General features: G+C 30.8%; 1 non-coding gene across 1 annotated transcript; it reads left to right on the top strand.

The window, feature by feature from the left end:
- The first annotated feature begins 6,196 nt into the window (after positions 1-6,196).
- Positions 6,197-6,303, top strand: LOC139846240 (small nucleolar RNA R71). The gene has a single exon (XR_011758968.1). It is a non-coding gene; the product is annotated as a small nucleolar RNA R71 (small nucleolar RNA).
- The last annotated feature ends 12,127 nt before the right edge of the window (positions 6,304-18,430 follow it).

The raw sequence follows: 18,430 nt of genomic DNA, 5'->3' as shown, positions 1-18,430 counted from the left end.
GATTATTGTTGTAATTGCTGTTGTTGTTGTATTGGTGATTCTTATCACCGTTTTCCTCCCACTTTCTTTTGACTTGCTTCACATTGGCCTCTTCAGCAGTCTGTTCTTTAATTCTTTCTTCAATCTGGTTCACTAGTTTGTGAGCCATTCTACATGCCTGTTGTATGGAGGCGGGCTCGTGTGAACTTATATCTTCTTGGATTCTTTCCGGTAATCCTTTCACAAACGCGTCGATCTTCTCTTCCTCATCTTCGAATGCTCTCGGACACAATAGGCACAATTCTGTGAATCATATTTCGTACGTGGTAATATCAAATCCTTGGGTTCGTAACCCTCTAAGTTCTGTCTTGAGCTTATTGACCTCGGCTCTGGGACGGTACTTCTCGTTCATCAAGTGCTTGAATACTGACCACGGTAGTGCGTACGCATCGTCTTGTCCCACTTGCTCTAGATAGGTATTCCACCATGTTAACGCAGAACCTGTGAAGGTATGCGTAGCGTACTTCACTTTGTCCTCTTCAGTACACTTACTTATGGCAAACACCGATTCGACCTTCTCGGTCCACCGTTTCAATCCGATCGGTCCTTCGGTTCCATCAAATTCCAAAGGTTTGCAGGCTAGGAATTCTTTGTAGGTGCATCCTACACGATTTTCTGTACTGCTAGATCCAAGGTTATTGTTGGTATGTAGCGCAGCCTGTACAGCGGCTATGTTTGAAGCTAGAAAAGTACGAAATTCCTCTTCATTCATATTCACGGTGTGTCGAGTTGTCGGTGCCATTTCCTTCAAAATAGTCAAATGGAACAAGTTAATCATACAGAATATTAAGAGTAGTTAATAGTATTTCGTAGCATAATATGAACTCATTTATAAAAGCGTTTTCTTCATATTAGCGTTTTATAAGTTTAAATTCGGGTAGTACCTACCCGTTAAGTTCATACTTAGTAGCTAATATACAATTCAACTACTACAATTCTATACGAAAAACTGATTATAATAATATTTCGCGTTCAAACTTTTACACAATATTTTACAAACTTACAATACCGCTTATTTTACATATAGCATGAAATATAGCACACAATAAATTTGATACAAGATGGTTGTGAAGATAATTCTAGCTAGTACACAAGTCGTTCAGCAAAGGCAATAAAGACACGTAATTCATACGTCCAGAAACAAGTCATGCATTCTGGTTTTACTAGGATTACTTCCCATCCTTGGTCTTGTGGAACATAACCGTTATGGCCGTTGATAAGACAGCGTGTTATAACGTCGTCAAAGGGACGAGGGTTACGTAATGTCCAACAGTCCCGTAACAATCTAAAAACCTCATTTCTTACCCCAATTACCGACTCCGTCAGTTGTGGGAATGTTTTGTTTAATAGTTGTAGCCCGATGTTCTTGTTCTCACTTTGGTGAGAAGCGAACATTACTAATCCGTAAGCATAACATGCTTCTTTATGTTGCATGTTAGCCGCTTTTTCTAAATCACGAAGTCCAATATTCGGATATATTGAGTCAAAATAATTTCTTAACCCATTGCGTAAAATAGCATTTGGGTTCCCCGCAATATATGCGTCAAAGTAAACACATCGTAACTTATGGATTTCCCAATGTGATATCCCCCATCTTTCGAACGAAAGCCTTTTATAAACCAAGGCATTCTTGGAACGTTCTTCGAATGTCTTACAAATTGATCTCGCCTTAAATAGTTGTGCCGAAGAATTCTGACCGACTCTAGACAAGATTTCATCAATCATGTCTCCGGGTAGGTCTCTTAAAATATTGGGTTGTCTATCCATTTTGTGTTTGTATACTGTAAAATAGACAAGAGTTAGATTCATAAAAAAAATACTTATTAATACAAGCAATTTTTACATATATCATAAAGCATAAGCACACTATACTACATATATTACACCACACGAATACAACTATCTTATTCCGACTCGCTTGTTTCTTCTTCTTCGGTTTTGGTTCGTTTTGCCAAGTTTCTAGGGATATATGATGTTCCCCTAATACGAGCCGTCGTTTTCCACATTGGTTTAGAAAAACCTGGTGGTTTAGAGGTTCCCGGGTCATTGTTACAACTTAAGGACTTCGGGGGTTGACGATACATATAGAGTTCATCGGGGTTGGAATTAGATTTCTCTATTTTTATGCCCTTTCCCTTATTATTTTCTTTTGCCTTTTTAAATTCAGTTGGTGTAATTTCTATAACATCATCGGAATTCTCGTAGGAATCCGATTCATCGGAGAATTGGTAATCCACCCAATATTTTGCTTCCTTGGCGGAAACACCATTGACCATAATTAACCTTGGTCGGTTGGTTGAGGATTTTCTTTTACTTAACTGTTTTATTATTTCCCCCACCGGTTCTATTTCTTCATCCGGTTCCGATTCTTCTTCCGGTTCCGATTCTTCTTCCGGTTCCGACTCTTCTTCCGGTTCCTCTTCGGGAACTTGTGAATCAGTCCACGAATCATTCCAATTTACATTTGACTCTTCATTATTATTAGGTGAGTCAATGGGACTTGTTCTAGAGGTAGACATCGATCACATAATATCAAACGCGTTAAGAGATTAATATATCACATAATATTCACATGTTAAAAATATATAGTTTTCAACAAAATTTGTTAAGCAATCATTTTTCAAGTAAACACGGTCGAAGTCCAGACTCACTAATGCATCCTAACAAACTCGATAAGACACACTAATGCAAAATTCTGGTTCTCTAAGACCAACGCTCTGATACCAACTGAAATGTCCCGTTCTTATTGATTAAAAACGTTCCATATTAATTGATTTCGTTGCGAGGTTTTGACCTCTATATGAGACATTTTTCAAAGACTGCATTCATTTTTAAAACAAACCATAACCTTTATTTCATAAATAAAGGTTTAAAAAGCTTTACGTAGATTATCAAATAATGATAATCTAAAATATCCTGTTTACACACGACCATTACATAATGGTTTATAATACAAATATGTTACATCGAAATCAGTTTCTTGAATGCAGTTTTTACACAATATCATATAAACATGGACTCCAAATCTTGTCCTTATTTTAGTATGCAACAGCGGAAGCTCTTAGTATTCACCTGAGAATAAACATGCTTTAAACGTCAACAAAAATGTTGGTGAGTTATAGGTTTAACCTATATATATCAAATCGTAACAATAGACCACAAGATTTCATATTTCAATACACATCCCATACATAGAGATAAAAATCATTCATATGGTGAACACCTGGTAACCGACATTAACAAGATGCATATATAAGAATATCCCCATCATTCCGGGACACCCTTCGGATATGATATAAATTTCGAAGTACTAAAGCATCCTGTACTTTGGATGGGGTTTGTTAGGCCCAATAGATCTATTTTTAGGATTCGCGTCAATTAGGGTGTCTGTTCCCTAATTCTTATATTACCAGACTTAATAAAAAGTGGCATATTCGATTTCGATAATTCAACCATAGAATGTAGTTTCACGTACTTGTGTCTATTTTGTAAATCATTTATAAAACCTGTATTATTCTCATCCCAAAAATATTAGATTTTAAAAGTGGGACTATAACTCACTTTCACAGATTTTTACTTCGTCGGGAAGTAAGACTTGGCCACTGGTTGATTCACGAACCTATAACAATATATACATATATATCGAAGTATGTTCAAAATATATTTACAACACTTTTAATATATTTTGATGTTTTAAGTTTATTAAGTCAGCTGTTCTCGTTAGTAACCTACAACTAGTTGTCCACAGTTAGATGTACAGAAATAAATCGATAAATATTATCTTGAATCAATCCACGACCCAGTGTATACGTATCTCAGTATTGATCACAACTCAAACTATATATATTTTGGAATCAACTTCAACCCTGTATATCTAACTCCAACATTCACATATAGAGTGTCTATGGTTGTTCTGAAATATATATAGATGTGTCGACATGATAGGTTGAAATATTGTATACATGTCTATGGTATCTCAAGATTACATAATATACAATACAAGTTGATTAAGTTATGGTTGGAATAGATTTGTTACCAATTTTCACGTAGGTAAAATGAGAAAAATTATTCAATCTTGTTTTACCCATAACTTCTTCATTTTAAATCCGTTTTAAGTGAATCAAATTGCTATGGTTTCATATTGAACTCTATTTTATGAATCTAAACAAAAAAAGTATAGGTTTATAGTCAGAAAAATAAATTACAAGTCATTTTTATAAAGGTAGTCATTTCAGTCGAAAGAACGACGTCTAGATGACCATTTTAGAAAACATACTTCCACTTTGAGTTTAACCATAATTTTTGGATATAGTTTCATGTTCATAATAAAAATTATTTTCTCAGAATAACAACTTTTAAATTAAAGTTTATCATAGTTTTTAATTAACTAACCCAAAACATCCCGCGGTGTTACTACGACGGCGTAAATCCGATTTTACGGTGTTTTTCGTGTTTCCAGGTTTTAAATCATTAAGTTAGCATATCATATAGATATAGAACATATGTTTAGTTGATTTTAAAATTCAAGTTAGAAGGATTAACTTTTGTTTGCGAACAAGTTTAGAATTAACTAAACTATGTTCTAGTGATTACAAGTTTAAACCTTCGAATAAGATAGCTTTATATGTATGAATCGAATGATGTTATGAACATCATTACTACCTTAAGTTCCTTGGATAAACCTACTGGAAAAGATAAAAATGGATCTAGCTTCAACGGATCCTTGGATGGCTCGAAGTTCTTGAAGCAGAATCATGATACGAAAACAAGTTCAAGTAAGATCATCACTTGAAATAAGATTGTTATAGTTATAGAAATTGAACCAAAGTTTGAATATGATTATTACCTTGTATTAGAATGATAACCTACTGTAAGAAATAAAGATTTCTTGAGGTTGGATGATCACCTTACAAGATTGGAAGTGAGCTAGCAAACTTGAAAGTATTCTTGATTTTATGTAACTAGAACTTGTAGAATTTATGAAGAACACTTAGAACGTGAAGATAGAACTTGAGAGAGATCAATTAGATGAATAAAATTAAAGAATGAAAGTGTTTGTAGGTGTTTTTGGTCGTTGGTGTATGGATTAGATATAAAGGATATGTAATTTTGTTTTCATGTAAATAAGTCATGAATGATTACTCATATTTTTGTAATTTTATGAGATATTTTATGCTAGTTGCCAAATGATGGTTCCCACATGTCTTAGGAGACTTACATGGGCTGCTAAGAGCTGATCATTGGAGTGTATATACCAATAGTACATACATCTAAAAGCTGTGTATTGTACGAGTACGAATACGGGTGCATACGAGTAGAATTGTTGATGAAACTGAACGAGGATGTAATTGTAAGCATTTTTGTTAAGTAGAAGTATTTTTATAAGTGTCTTGAAGTCTTTCAAAAGTGTATGAATACATATTAAAACACTACATGTATATACATTTTAACTGAGTCGTTAAGTCATTGTTAGTCGTTACATGTAAATGTTGTTTTGAAACCTTTAGGTTAACGATCTTGTTGAATGTTGTTAACCCATTGTTTATTATAACAAATGAGATGTTAAATTGTTATATTATCATGATATTATGATATATAATATATCTTAGTATGATATATATACAGTTAAATGCCGTTACAACGATAATCGTTACATATATGTCTCGTTTCGAAATCATTAAGTTAGTAGTCTTATTTTTACATATGTATTTCATTGTTAATACACTTAATAATATATTTACTTATCATTTAACATAATTAACCAAGTGTATCAATATCTTAATATGATTCATATGTACCTAGTAAGACGTTGTTATAACGATAATCGTCATATATATTGTTTTTTAGTTTCTTTAATTAATAGTCTCATTTTTATGTATATAACTCATTGTTAAAATACCTAATTAGATACATACTTATAATAAAATCATGTTAACTATATATATAACCATATATATGTCATCATATAGTTTTTACAAGTTTTAACGTTCGTGAATCACCGGTCAACTTGGGTGGTCAATTGTCTATATGAAATCTATTTCAATTAATCAAGTCTTAACAAGTTTGATTGCTTAACATGTTGGAAACACTTAATCATGTAAATAGCAATTTCATTTAATATATATATAAACATTGAAAAGTTCGGGTCACTACATCTAAACCATGTTGCGGACATCCTCTCAATAACTTTCCAAATCTTGTCCATGCCTCATATAGAGTTTCATTTGGTTTCTGTGTGAATGTAACAATTTCTCCTTGAAGTCTTATGGCTTTAGATGCCGGAAAGAATTGTTTAAGAAATTTTTCAACTAAAACGTCCCATGTATCAATCTCCCCTTCAGGTAACGATTCCAACCAATCTTTGACTTCTCCCTTTAAAGTCCAGGGAAATAACATGAGATATATCTGTTCATCCTCCACTTCTCTGATTTTAAATAGAGTGCAGATCCTATTAAAGGTACGAAGATGTTCATTTGGATCTTCCTTCGGCGCACCACTAAATTGGCATTGATTTGTTACCATGTGTAGGATTTGTCCTTTGATTTCATAATCTGGCACATTAATGTCAGGTTGAGTAATTGCGTGACCTTGGCCAGTGCATTTACCTCTCATTCGGTCTTCCATACTTAAAGGTTCCAGATTCTCCATAATTGAATTTGTTGAATCTGAATCACTAGAGGATTCTGATTTAATGGTTAGTTCCTCAACAATCTATGTTTGAATGATTGGTGGTTCCGGAGGAAAGATTAGTGGTTCAGGATCTCGGAATCGTCCCTGAATATTCTCCGGATTCTCAATTGTGAGGTCGGGTTCAAAAAATGGATTATCGAAAATTTGAATTGGAGTAATTGGTCGACTCGATGACGATTCTAAAGAAAAATCAAACGCGACAATATTTGCTAGATGTCTTGATCGAGTTACAGGTGGTGAACATAGAAAAGTTGGTGAACGTTTTGCTCGGTGCATTCACTGAATATCCTATTAATTATAAAAATAAGAAAAATTATATAAGTTATCAAATTAATAGACTTTTCTGATTTTGCCCACGTTTTGAATAGCCAAAAGATGCAGCAGAGGGGCAGGATTCGTTTGGTCTCAATATAATTGAGTACTGTTTCGCTCCAATAACCCGGTCCACGTACAAATCCAACTATTACTACGAACCAGAAAATTTTGATGTCTATCAATTTAACCGCTTAAAATAATTTTTCGTAATTTAAAGAAATTTTAGAGAAGAAATAGAAAAAATCTAAGTCCTAAAAACTAGAATGTCAAGAAATAAGAAAGAAAAAGAGCGCGTCGAAAAATGTCGAAAAATAAAAATAAGAAAGTAGCGCGTCGAAACTTAAAAAAGAACTAAAAACTAAGAATTAAAAGTTGCGTCTAAAAATATTAAAGCTTAAAAGAAATACTATATCCCAAATGGCAATAACTTAAAAAGGTACTAAAATTTAAAAACGACGTCGCAAAATTCTAAAGCATCTAAATCTTAGTCTAAAGAAAAAGCATTTAAGGGATTTTACGGCAAAGCCTAAAAATCTAGAAGTAAAAATACTATGGCAAAAACTATGACTTAAAACTAAATACGAGCGAAAAATACAAATATTACGCTAAAACAAATAAAAAGATACAAAATATAAAAATAAACTTAAAGTTGTAAAAAGTACAATTTTTTTATAAAAATATTATTTTTATATTATTTATTTTATAAAAGTATTAATTTTATAATTTAATTAAACTAATTAAACTTAAAATAATACAAATTAAATAATAAAACTAAAACTAAAATAATAAAATAAGTAAAACCTAATTAGGGTTTTAAATTAATTATAATTAATAATAATACTCCGTAATGATTGCAGTTTTAGGGTTAACTGTGGCGTGTTAGACACTCTCATGCGATCGCATGAGAATTTGCCTTCGAGCTCATGCGATTGCATGAGCTAAGGTTACGGGCCAGGTTACGGGCTGCTACAGTACCGGGCCTCGAATAAATTTTTTTCCTAATTTATATATTTATATAATATATTTATATAAATTAAATAAAACTTATATTTTTACAAATAAAAATAAAGAAACTTTATAAAACTTATATATTTAACAAACTCTTAAAAATACTTAAATTTTGTTTTTCTTTTTATATTTTTGAACATATTAAAACGTATTTTTACAAAAACGTATTTTTATAAAAGTAAACTAAAAATTAATAAAAATCTTTTTTTTATATATAGCGTTGTGCTTCCGGCATTTAATCAGAATTGTTCCCCTGCATCGGCGCCAAAAATACTTGATGTGTGCGAGGTGTACTAGGAAATAGTATTATTTTTACAACGAAATACTATTAAATACGATACAATTTTACACAAGATATTTATTTATTTATAGAATGGATATACCTAAACCTTGCTACAACACTTATAGGCAGTGTACCTAATCGTACAGTAGCGTAGTTTTTAGTAAGTTCGGTTCGTCCACAGGGAACTCTTAAACAAGCTTAACGCTATATTAGTTTTAAATCTATAAAAATACAAATATATATATATAAGTGATATTATTATTATAAAAGGGGGTTTTTACCGTTTAATGACCGGTTTGTCGATTTTTACAACTTTAGTCGCAGTTAAAACCTAATGTAAAATATTAAAAATAAATACAACTTAATTTAAAGCGTAAAGTAAATAACGATAATGAAATTGCGATAAATAAAAGTGTGATAAAATAAAATTGCGATAATTAAAGAGTACGATAATTAAAAGTGAATTTAAATACAATGACAATAAATAAAAGTACGATAATTAAAAGTGCAATTAAATATGAAATAAAAGAATTATGCTTATTTAAACTTCCGTAATCATGATGTTTGACGTGTTGATTTTAGTTTCTTCCCATGGGTTAATTGTTCTTTGTCCTGGATTATTTAATATGTCCGTCTGGTTTTTTGTCCATAATAGTCCATCAGTCATAAATATAAAGTGTGAGTATCCTCATCAAATTATCCTTATATCCGAAGTCAAATATTCCAACTAATTGGGGACTTAAACTGTAACAAGGTCTTAATACTTTGTTTAATAATTACACCAGGATATCGACTGTGTGTAACCCAAGGTTTAATACTGTGTTAACAATTATGCCAAGTGTCCTTGTACATAATTTCACCCCTGCTTTAATAAGTATATTAAAATATTAAATATTAATCCAGTTCTGTGTCCGGTAAAATGAACAATTATTGGTGTTTATAGATATCTCGTCCACCGTACCCAGTCAAGCGTATTTGGTTATATATAAATACGTCAAATTATAAGTCTATATATTAATTTAACGAGGTATCGTTTAGTTAATATAAAACCCATTAATAGCCCATAGTCTAATTCCTTCCTTTGAGATTTTATGACCGAGAACGATGCCTTCTTTAACCATGAAATGGCATTTCTCCCAATTAAGTACTAGATTTGATTGTTCGCATCTAATAAGCATTCGTTCAAGATTAACTAGACATGATTCAAAAGTATCACCGAAGACTGAAAAGTCATCCATGAACACTTTCATGCATTCCTCTATCATGTCGTGAAAAATTGCCATCATGCACCTTTGAAAGGTTGCAGGGGCATTGCAAAGTCCAAATGGCATGCGTTTGTAAGCAAAAGTATCATAAGGGCACGTGAACGTGGTTTTCTCTTGGTCCTCGGGTGCGATTGGAATTTGAAAGTATCCGGAGAAACCGTCAAGAAAACAATAGTAAATATTTTCGGCAAACCTTTCCAACATTTGATCAATGAAAGGTAAGGGAAAGTGATCTTTTCTGGTGGCGTCATTTAATTTTCTATAATCAATACAAACACGCCATCCTGTTACAGTCCTAGTAGGAATAAGCTCATCTTTTTCATTTTTGATGACAGTCAAGCCACCCTTCTTAGGTACACATTGAACTGGGCTTACCCATGGACTATCAGAAATTGGATAAATTAAACCTGCATCAAGCAGTTTAATAATTTCTTTCTTAAAAACATCTTGCATATTTGGATTTAGTCTTCATTGGCGTTGCACATAGGTTTTATGATTTTCTTCCATAAGGATTTTATGTGTGCAATACGAAGGACTTATACCTTTAATGTCATGAATTTTCCATGCAATAGCTGGTTTATGAGCTTTTAGCACAGAAATGAGTCGAGATTTTTCATTTTTCGTAAGAGAAGACGATATTATTACAGGTAATTCAGATTCACCATGTAAATAAGCATATTCCAAATGGGTTGGAAGTGGCTTTAACTCTAATATCGGTGGTTCTTCTATCGATGATTTGTATCGATATTTGTCTTCCTCTTTTAACATTTGAAGTTCTTCTATTGTTGGTTCGTATTCATTAGCCATGAGTGTAGCTAACATTTCAACTTCATCAATTGGTTCAGTTCCTTCTCTTAAAGAACATTCTCCTGTTCCTTGTAATTCTGAAAATTTTTCTAACAATTCTGCATGTGAATCTATAGTTTGAACACAATAACATATATCATCTGCAGATTGCGGTTGTTGCATGGCTCTATCAACTGAAAAGGTAACACTCTCGTCCTCTATACTTAGGGTCAGTTTCTTACCGACACGTCTATTATTGCTTTAGCCGTGTTTAAGAATGGTCTTCCTAATATGAGAGGAACTCGAGAATCTTCTTCCATGTCCAGAATAACAAAATCTACTAGAAATACTAAAGTACCAACTTTCACTAGCATGTTTTCCATTATGCCTCTAGGATATTTTACTGATTGATCGGCTAGTTGTATGCTTATTCGTGTTGGTTTCAATTCTTCGAGGTCTAGTTTAGTGTATAATGAATATGGCATTAAATTTATACTAGCACCTAAGTCTGCCAATGCTTCTATTGAACTAAGACTACCCAGAAAACATGGAATTGTGAAACTTTCTGGATCTGATAATTTTTCTGGTATCTTATTCAATAGCACTGCAGAACAATTAGCATTCATTGTAACAGCCGAGAGTTCTTCCATTTTTCTTCTATTTGTAATTAGGTCTTTCAAAAATTTAGCATATCTTGGCATTCCTGAAATCACATCAATGAAAGGAAGATTTACATTTATTTGTTTAAACATATCCAAGAATTTGGATTGCTCGGCTTCAAGTCTTTCTTTTCTCATTTTACTCGGGTAAGGAAGCGGTGGTTGGTATGGTTTAACATAAGGTTTAGCCTTAACTGTGTTATCTTCATTAACCTTTTCAACTACCAGTTCTGTTTCCTTATCTTGCTTAGGCTGTGGTGCCTGTGTAGTAGGAATAGAGTCATCAGAAATTACAGGTATTTTAGGTGGTTTAAGTGTAATACCACTTCTCGTGGTAATGGATTTAGCTGTTTCATTCCGGGGGTTAGCATTTGTATCGCTAGGTAGACTTTCCGGTTTTCTTTCACCTATCAACCATACTAGGTTACTTACTTCTTGTTCCAGATTTTGGATTGAAGCTTGTTGATTTCTAAATGCTTGAGCATTTTGTTCATTGGTTTCTTTCTGAGATGTGAAAAATTGAGTTTGAGATTCAACTAGCTTCGACATCATGTCTTCTAAATTTGGCTTTTTATCATCGGTTTGTGGTGGTTTAATTGGAAAAATAGGTCTTTGCTGATTGTAAATATTGTTGGATACTTATTGATTGCTAAGACCTTGTTGGTTGTTGTATGGAATATTTCGGTTATAATTCTGATTGTAGTTTGGTCTTGGCGGTTGATAATTATTCTGATAATTATTTCCAGGCCTTTGGTTCATGTATGAAACATTCTCTCTTTGTTCCATTGTTTGTTCAATACTGAGACAATCTTTTGTCAAATGTGGTCCTTCACACTGCTCACAACTAATTCGTATTGCGTGAATATCTTTAGTTATCTTTTCCATTCGTCTCTTGAAAGCATCTAGCTTTGCGAAAATGGAATCAAAATCATGGCTAGAATCGGCTCTAGCCGCTTTAGATGATCTAACGATTTCATTTTCTTGGTGCCACTCATGTGAGTGGGAGGCTGTGTTATCAATAATTTTGTAAGCTTCAGTTGCGGTTTTCTTCATAATGAAACCACCAGCTGCTATATCGATGTCTTTTCGTGTAGTAATGTCCCTTCCTTGATAGAATATTTGTACTATTTGATAAATGTCTAAACCATGTTGAGGACATCCTCTCAACAACTTTCCAAATCTTGTCCATGCCTCATATAGAGTTTCATTTGGCTTTTGCGTGAACGTAACAATTTCTCCTTGAAGTCTCATACTTTAGATGCCGGAAAGAATTGTTTAAGAAATTTTTCAACTAAGACATCCCATGTATCAATCGCCCCTTTAGGTAACGATTCTAACCAATCTTTGGCTTCTCCCTTTAAAGTCCAGGGAAATAACATGAGATATATATGTTCATCCTCAACTTCTCTGATTTTGAATAAAGTACAGATCCTATTAAAGGTACGAAGATGTTCATTTGGATCTTCCTTCGGCGCACCACTAAATTGGCATTGATTAGTTACCATGTGTAGAATTTGTCCTTTGATTTCATAATCTGGCGCATTAATGTCTGTTGAGTAATGGTATGACCTTGGCCAGTGCGTTTAGCTCTTATTCGGTCTTCCATACTTAGAAGTTCCAGATTTTCCATGATTGAGTTTGTTGAATCTAAATCACTAGAGGATTCTGACTTAATGGTTTCTTCCTCGACAATCTCTGGATGAGTGATTTGTGGTTCAGGAGGAATAATTAGTGGTTCAGGATCTCTGAATTGTCCCTGAATATCCTCCGGATTCTCAATTGTTAGGTCGGGTTCAAAAAATGGATTATCAAAAATTTGAATTGGAGTACTTGGTCGACTAGATAACGATTCTAAAGAAAAATCAATGGCGACAATATTGGCTAGATGTCTTGATCGAGTTACAGATGGTGAACGTATGAAAGGTGGTGAACGTTTTGCTTGGTGCATTCACTAAATATCCTATTAGTTATAAAAGATAAAAATTATATAAGTTATCAAATTAATAGACTTTTCTGATTTTGCCCACATTTCGAATAGCCAATAGATGCAGCAGGTAGCCAGGACCCTTTAAATCGGAAGCCCGCTTAAAATAATTTTGGATGTCTATCAATTTAACCACTTAAAATAATTTTGGATGTCTATCAATTTAACCACTTAAAATAATTTTTCGTCGAAATTTAAAGAAAATATAGAAAATTCTAGGTCCTAAAAACTAGAGCGTCGAAATGAAAAAGAAAAAGTGCGTCAAAAAATAAGAAGTCGAAACATAATAATAAGAAAGTAGCGCGTCGAAATTTAAAAGCCTAAAAACTAAAAATTAAAACTTGCGTCTAAAGGTATTAAAGCTTAAAAGGAATTCTATATCTAAAATGGCAATAACTTAAAAAGGCACTAAAACTTTATTTAAAATTAAAGCGATAAACAACGTCGTAAAATTCTAAAGCGTCTAAATCTTAATCTAAAGAAAAAGCACTTAAGGGATTTTACGGCAAATCTTAGAAATCTAAAAATAAAAATAAACTACGATAAAAACTAATTTAAAACTAATTACGAACGATAAAAATACAAATTACGATTAAACGATTAAAAAGATACAATTTATAAAAATAAAAAAATGATAAAATTATTTAATTTTATAAAAAAATTATTTTTATATTATTATTTTATAAAAGTATTAATTTTATAAATTATGAAAACTAATTAAAACTTAAAATTACAAATTTAATTAAAAACTAAAATAATTAATACTAAATATAACCCTAATCTTAATCAATTAATAATATTTATAATAATTCAAACCCTAAACCGTAATTAATGCTGTACCAGGTTTCAGTCCGTCAGACAGCTCCGCGAGTGCGGATGTCTGCTGCCCAAAATCTCCGCGAGTGCAGAGGATGCAGGTTCAGATGAGCTGCAGGCTCAAATTACGCAGGTTCAACGTTTAATATTTTTTTTACTTTTTTACTTTTAATTTTTTATTTTCAGTTTTTATTTTATCGAAAATGTAATTTAAATAACACTTATATTAAAAATTGCTTATTAGTTTTATTTTTATAAATTTTCACAATAAATAAAAATATAAACTTTTAAATAAACTTAAAAATATAGATATATATTTTTCGTTTTTTATGTTTTTGTATTTTAATATTTAAAACTTATAAAAATAAATTTTTACAAAAATGGCTTAAAAACTAATTTTTTTATAGCGTTTCGCTTCGGCGTTGAGTGTTCCCCGACAGCGGCGCCAAAAATACTTGATGTTATGCGAGGTGTATACGAAATAGTGATATTTTTATTACCAAATACTATTAAATACGATACAATTTTACACAAGTTATTTATTTATTTATAGAGTGGATATACCTAAACCTTGCTACAACACTCTAGGCAGTGTACCTAATCGTAGAGTAGTGTAATTTTTAGTAAGTCCGGTTCGTTCCGCAGGAAGCTAGCCAAGTTTAACGCTATATTTTTTTAAAACTATATTTGTGTGTATATATATATATATATATATATATATATATATATATATATATATATATATATATAAGTAGTATTATTATTATTATAAAAGGGGGTTTTTACTATTTAATGACCGGTTTGTCGATTTTAAGTTCTAATGCAAAATATTAAAAATAAATATAACTTAATTTAAAGCGTAAAGTAAATGACGATAAATAAAAATGCGATAAAATAAAAGTACGATAATTAAAAGTGCAATAATTTAAAAGTACGATAAATAAAATGACGATAAATAAAAATGCGATGAGATATAAATTAAGAGAATTATGCTTATTTAAACTTCCGTAATCATGATGTTTGACGTGTTGATTTTAATTTATTACCATGGGTTAATTGTCCTTTGTCCTGGATTATTCGATATGTCCATATGGTTTTGTCCATAATAGTCCATCAGTCATAATTATAAAGTGCGAGAGTCTTCGTCAAATTATCCTTATACCCGAAGTCAAATATTCCAACTAATTGGGGATTCGAACTGTAACAAGGTCTTAATACTTTGTTTAACGAATACACCAGGTTATCGACTGCGTGTAGTCCAACGTTTTAATAATTTGTTAATAATTACACCAATTACCCTTGAATGTAATCCACCCATGTTTCAATGAGTCCATTGACTAGTAATCCATCCCCGTGTCAGGTAAAATGAAAAATTATTGGTATTTATAGATATCCCGCCCACCGTACCCGATTAAGCGTATGTGGTTATTTATATATACGTCAAATTGTAACCATTATATTAAATTAACAAGATATCATTCAGTTAATTAAATATAAAGCCCATTAATAGCCCATAGTCCAATTTCCACAAGTGTCGTTCTTTTGTTCAAACCCCAATTATGGTCCAAAGCCCAATTACCTAATCTTAATATTTAGCCCAACATCACGATTACTTCGATTTAAATAAACATAATAATAACTTAGCTACTAGACATTAATTTAAAAAAAAAAAGTTGAACGTAACTTACAATGAGTATTAATAGCGTAGCGTTTCACGGACAGAGTTTCGACTTACAAACTTAAAACATTCGCCACTATAACCTTATTATTATTAAACTTAAATTAAAATTAAAATTATAAAATATAAATATATATATATATATATATATCGTATATGATATGAGAAAGGAAAAGAAAAAGGTGTCTTTGATCGAGCAGAATTCGTTGCCTTTTATAGGCCCACTTGATCACTGTGTAACTCCGCGAGTGCGGAGGTTTTGTTCCTCACAGCTCCGCGAGTGCGGAGCTCTGGATTCCAGCTCATCTCTTGATTAAAACGTGGGCTACTGATAAATATAATATAATATATATACATATATAATTATATATTATATTATATTCTTGTGCATAGTTGACTTGTAATTTTTGGTCCGTTGCATCGCGTGCTGAAAGTTGGTTCATGTCTCGGTTCCGGATTTTCGAACATCCTTTCGTACGATTTAATATCTTGTACTTTGCGTTTCGCGGCTCGTACTCTTGTAATTTTGAGACGTTTCTCATCAATAAATTGAACTACTTGGATTGTACTTTGTACTTTTTAGCATTTTGGTCATTTGCATCTTCAAATCATCGAATCTGTCTTTTGTCTTCACCTTTTATTATTTAAACGAATATCACTTGTAAATAGAACAATTGAAACCAAAAGCTTGTCTTTCTTGAAGGATAATGCTATGAAATATATATTCGTTTTTAGCATTATCACAGGGTTTGGTCTCGGATTCACGAACCTATATCATTTGTATATTTATCAATATACATAGTGGAAATCGAACGAACATACATATAAATTTATTAGTTATATCCCTTTTATATTAATAGTATATATATGTTTCATATATTCATTTTGTATATAAAAATATTAATTTTTGTTATGTTATATGTATTTAAAATATATCATTTGTATATTAGTAATAGTAGTTATAATAATACTAAAATAATATTACTAGTGGTAAAAAATGTTTATAATACTTAATATTATTAACGAGTTAATAGTGTTAATAATTCTATATTAATAATAATAATGATATTAATGATAGTAAATGTTTAAAAAAAATATTAATTTTATTGTTAATTTTAATTATGATAATGATTTTAGTAATTATATAATAATACTCATGATAACATAAATAATAATACTTATAGTAATGTTAGGGGTAATAATAACGACCTTAATAGTAATATTTATGGTGATAATAATTATTATATTTATGATAATAACACCTATTTAAATGATAATAATGATAATACATAATAAATTTTTATTATTTTCCTAATAATAATAATAATCATAATCATAATTATAATGATAATAATAATTCTAAAACGATATAATTTCTTAATAATAATATTATTAATACTTATAGTAATAATAATGATAATAACTATAATACTTATAGTGGTAATAATAATTTTACACTAATAATAACATAACAATAATAATCATAACAATAATTATATTAGTAATAATAATTCTAATAATAATAATAACAATAATATCAATAATAACAATACTAATACGAATACTAATAATAATAATAATAATGATAACAATAATAATAGTAATAATATTAATAATAATTATAGTAATAATAATAATAATGGTAATGAAAACTACCTCATGTTAATCGGATTTAAAAAAAATTGGCTCAGCCGGGTCTCGAACCCGAGACCTCTCGAATAACGCTAACACTCTAAACCATTGCTCTGTGACTGTCTTTCTGTTATAAACCCAAACGAATTAATTATAACTCGTTTGTTATTCTGATTCCTTTTCATCTTCTTAAAAATTTCAATCGATCCATAACCTTTCTATCTTCAACTGAATTGTTGGATTTATAATATGTACTTGAAACAGACTCTATCTTTAAAAGTGTTTGGATTAAATTAGCAAACGAAAAATAAAAATAAACAATTTGTAAAACTGCTGTTGCATTCGCAAGCATAAACAAAAACTAAAACTTCAATCTTGGCTTTGAGAACGTTTTAGACCCATGTTTCTAAATAAAAAAGTTTTTAAATCACTTCTATAATCTTTCTGAAGCCTCAATTGAAACAGAAACATTAACACGAATATGAATTTTACGAAGAACAAACAGGTTGACTTTTTGAAAACAAACTTTGACTCGAAAATTAAATCACGATAATAAGAATTGGAGATGGAAACTTTGCAGATAGATTTAATGGACGATTCCTAACAACATGGTATTTACACATTTTGAAAATTTATTCAAATTTGAGACTTGACAAAAATAATGGAAGAACAGAGCAGACGTGCTATTTTCTTCAAATTAGATTTTAATTTCTGTTGTTTTTCACTCCCCTTGCATTTGCAGCGTATTATTTAGATATTAGAAGACTCAATTACAGCTAATGTGATTTACTTCGTTTGTTTTGTAGTTGGATTTGCTCGACACACAATATTCTGTCAGAGAAGAAAAAATATTAAAAATATAATCGCCTTTAATATGTTCTTGTTTGTTATAGGGATAATTAGAATCGATTAGTACCAATTAATAGACTCAAAACAAAATTAGAATACAATTTGATAGCAACCTGCAACTGAATCGTACGATCTCCTTGATTTTATAATTTATATGATAAATACTAATAATTAATAAATGTATATAACTGCATTTATATAAATATAAATCAGGATACGTATTTTTTTTATATATGTATCTGTATTTTATATGTATCTATAGGTATTTATATATATCAGTATTTGTAAGGTTGTATATCGATTATACCTATATTTATATATGAAATATATGATGAAAATATAATAATATCAATTATACATGCATTATATATATATATATATTTTTTAATAATAATGAAGAAACTAATAATAATAAAATGATAACAA

The sequence above is a fragment of the Rutidosis leptorrhynchoides genome, chromosome 4, assembly GCF_046630445.1.
Source record: "Rutidosis leptorrhynchoides isolate AG116_Rl617_1_P2 chromosome 4, CSIRO_AGI_Rlap_v1, whole genome shotgun sequence".
Classification (NCBI taxonomy): domain Eukaryota; kingdom Viridiplantae; phylum Streptophyta; class Magnoliopsida; order Asterales; family Asteraceae; genus Rutidosis; species Rutidosis leptorrhynchoides.
The sequence above is the reverse complement of the archived record's forward strand: the minus strand, read 5'-3'. Positions and strand labels throughout refer to the sequence as shown.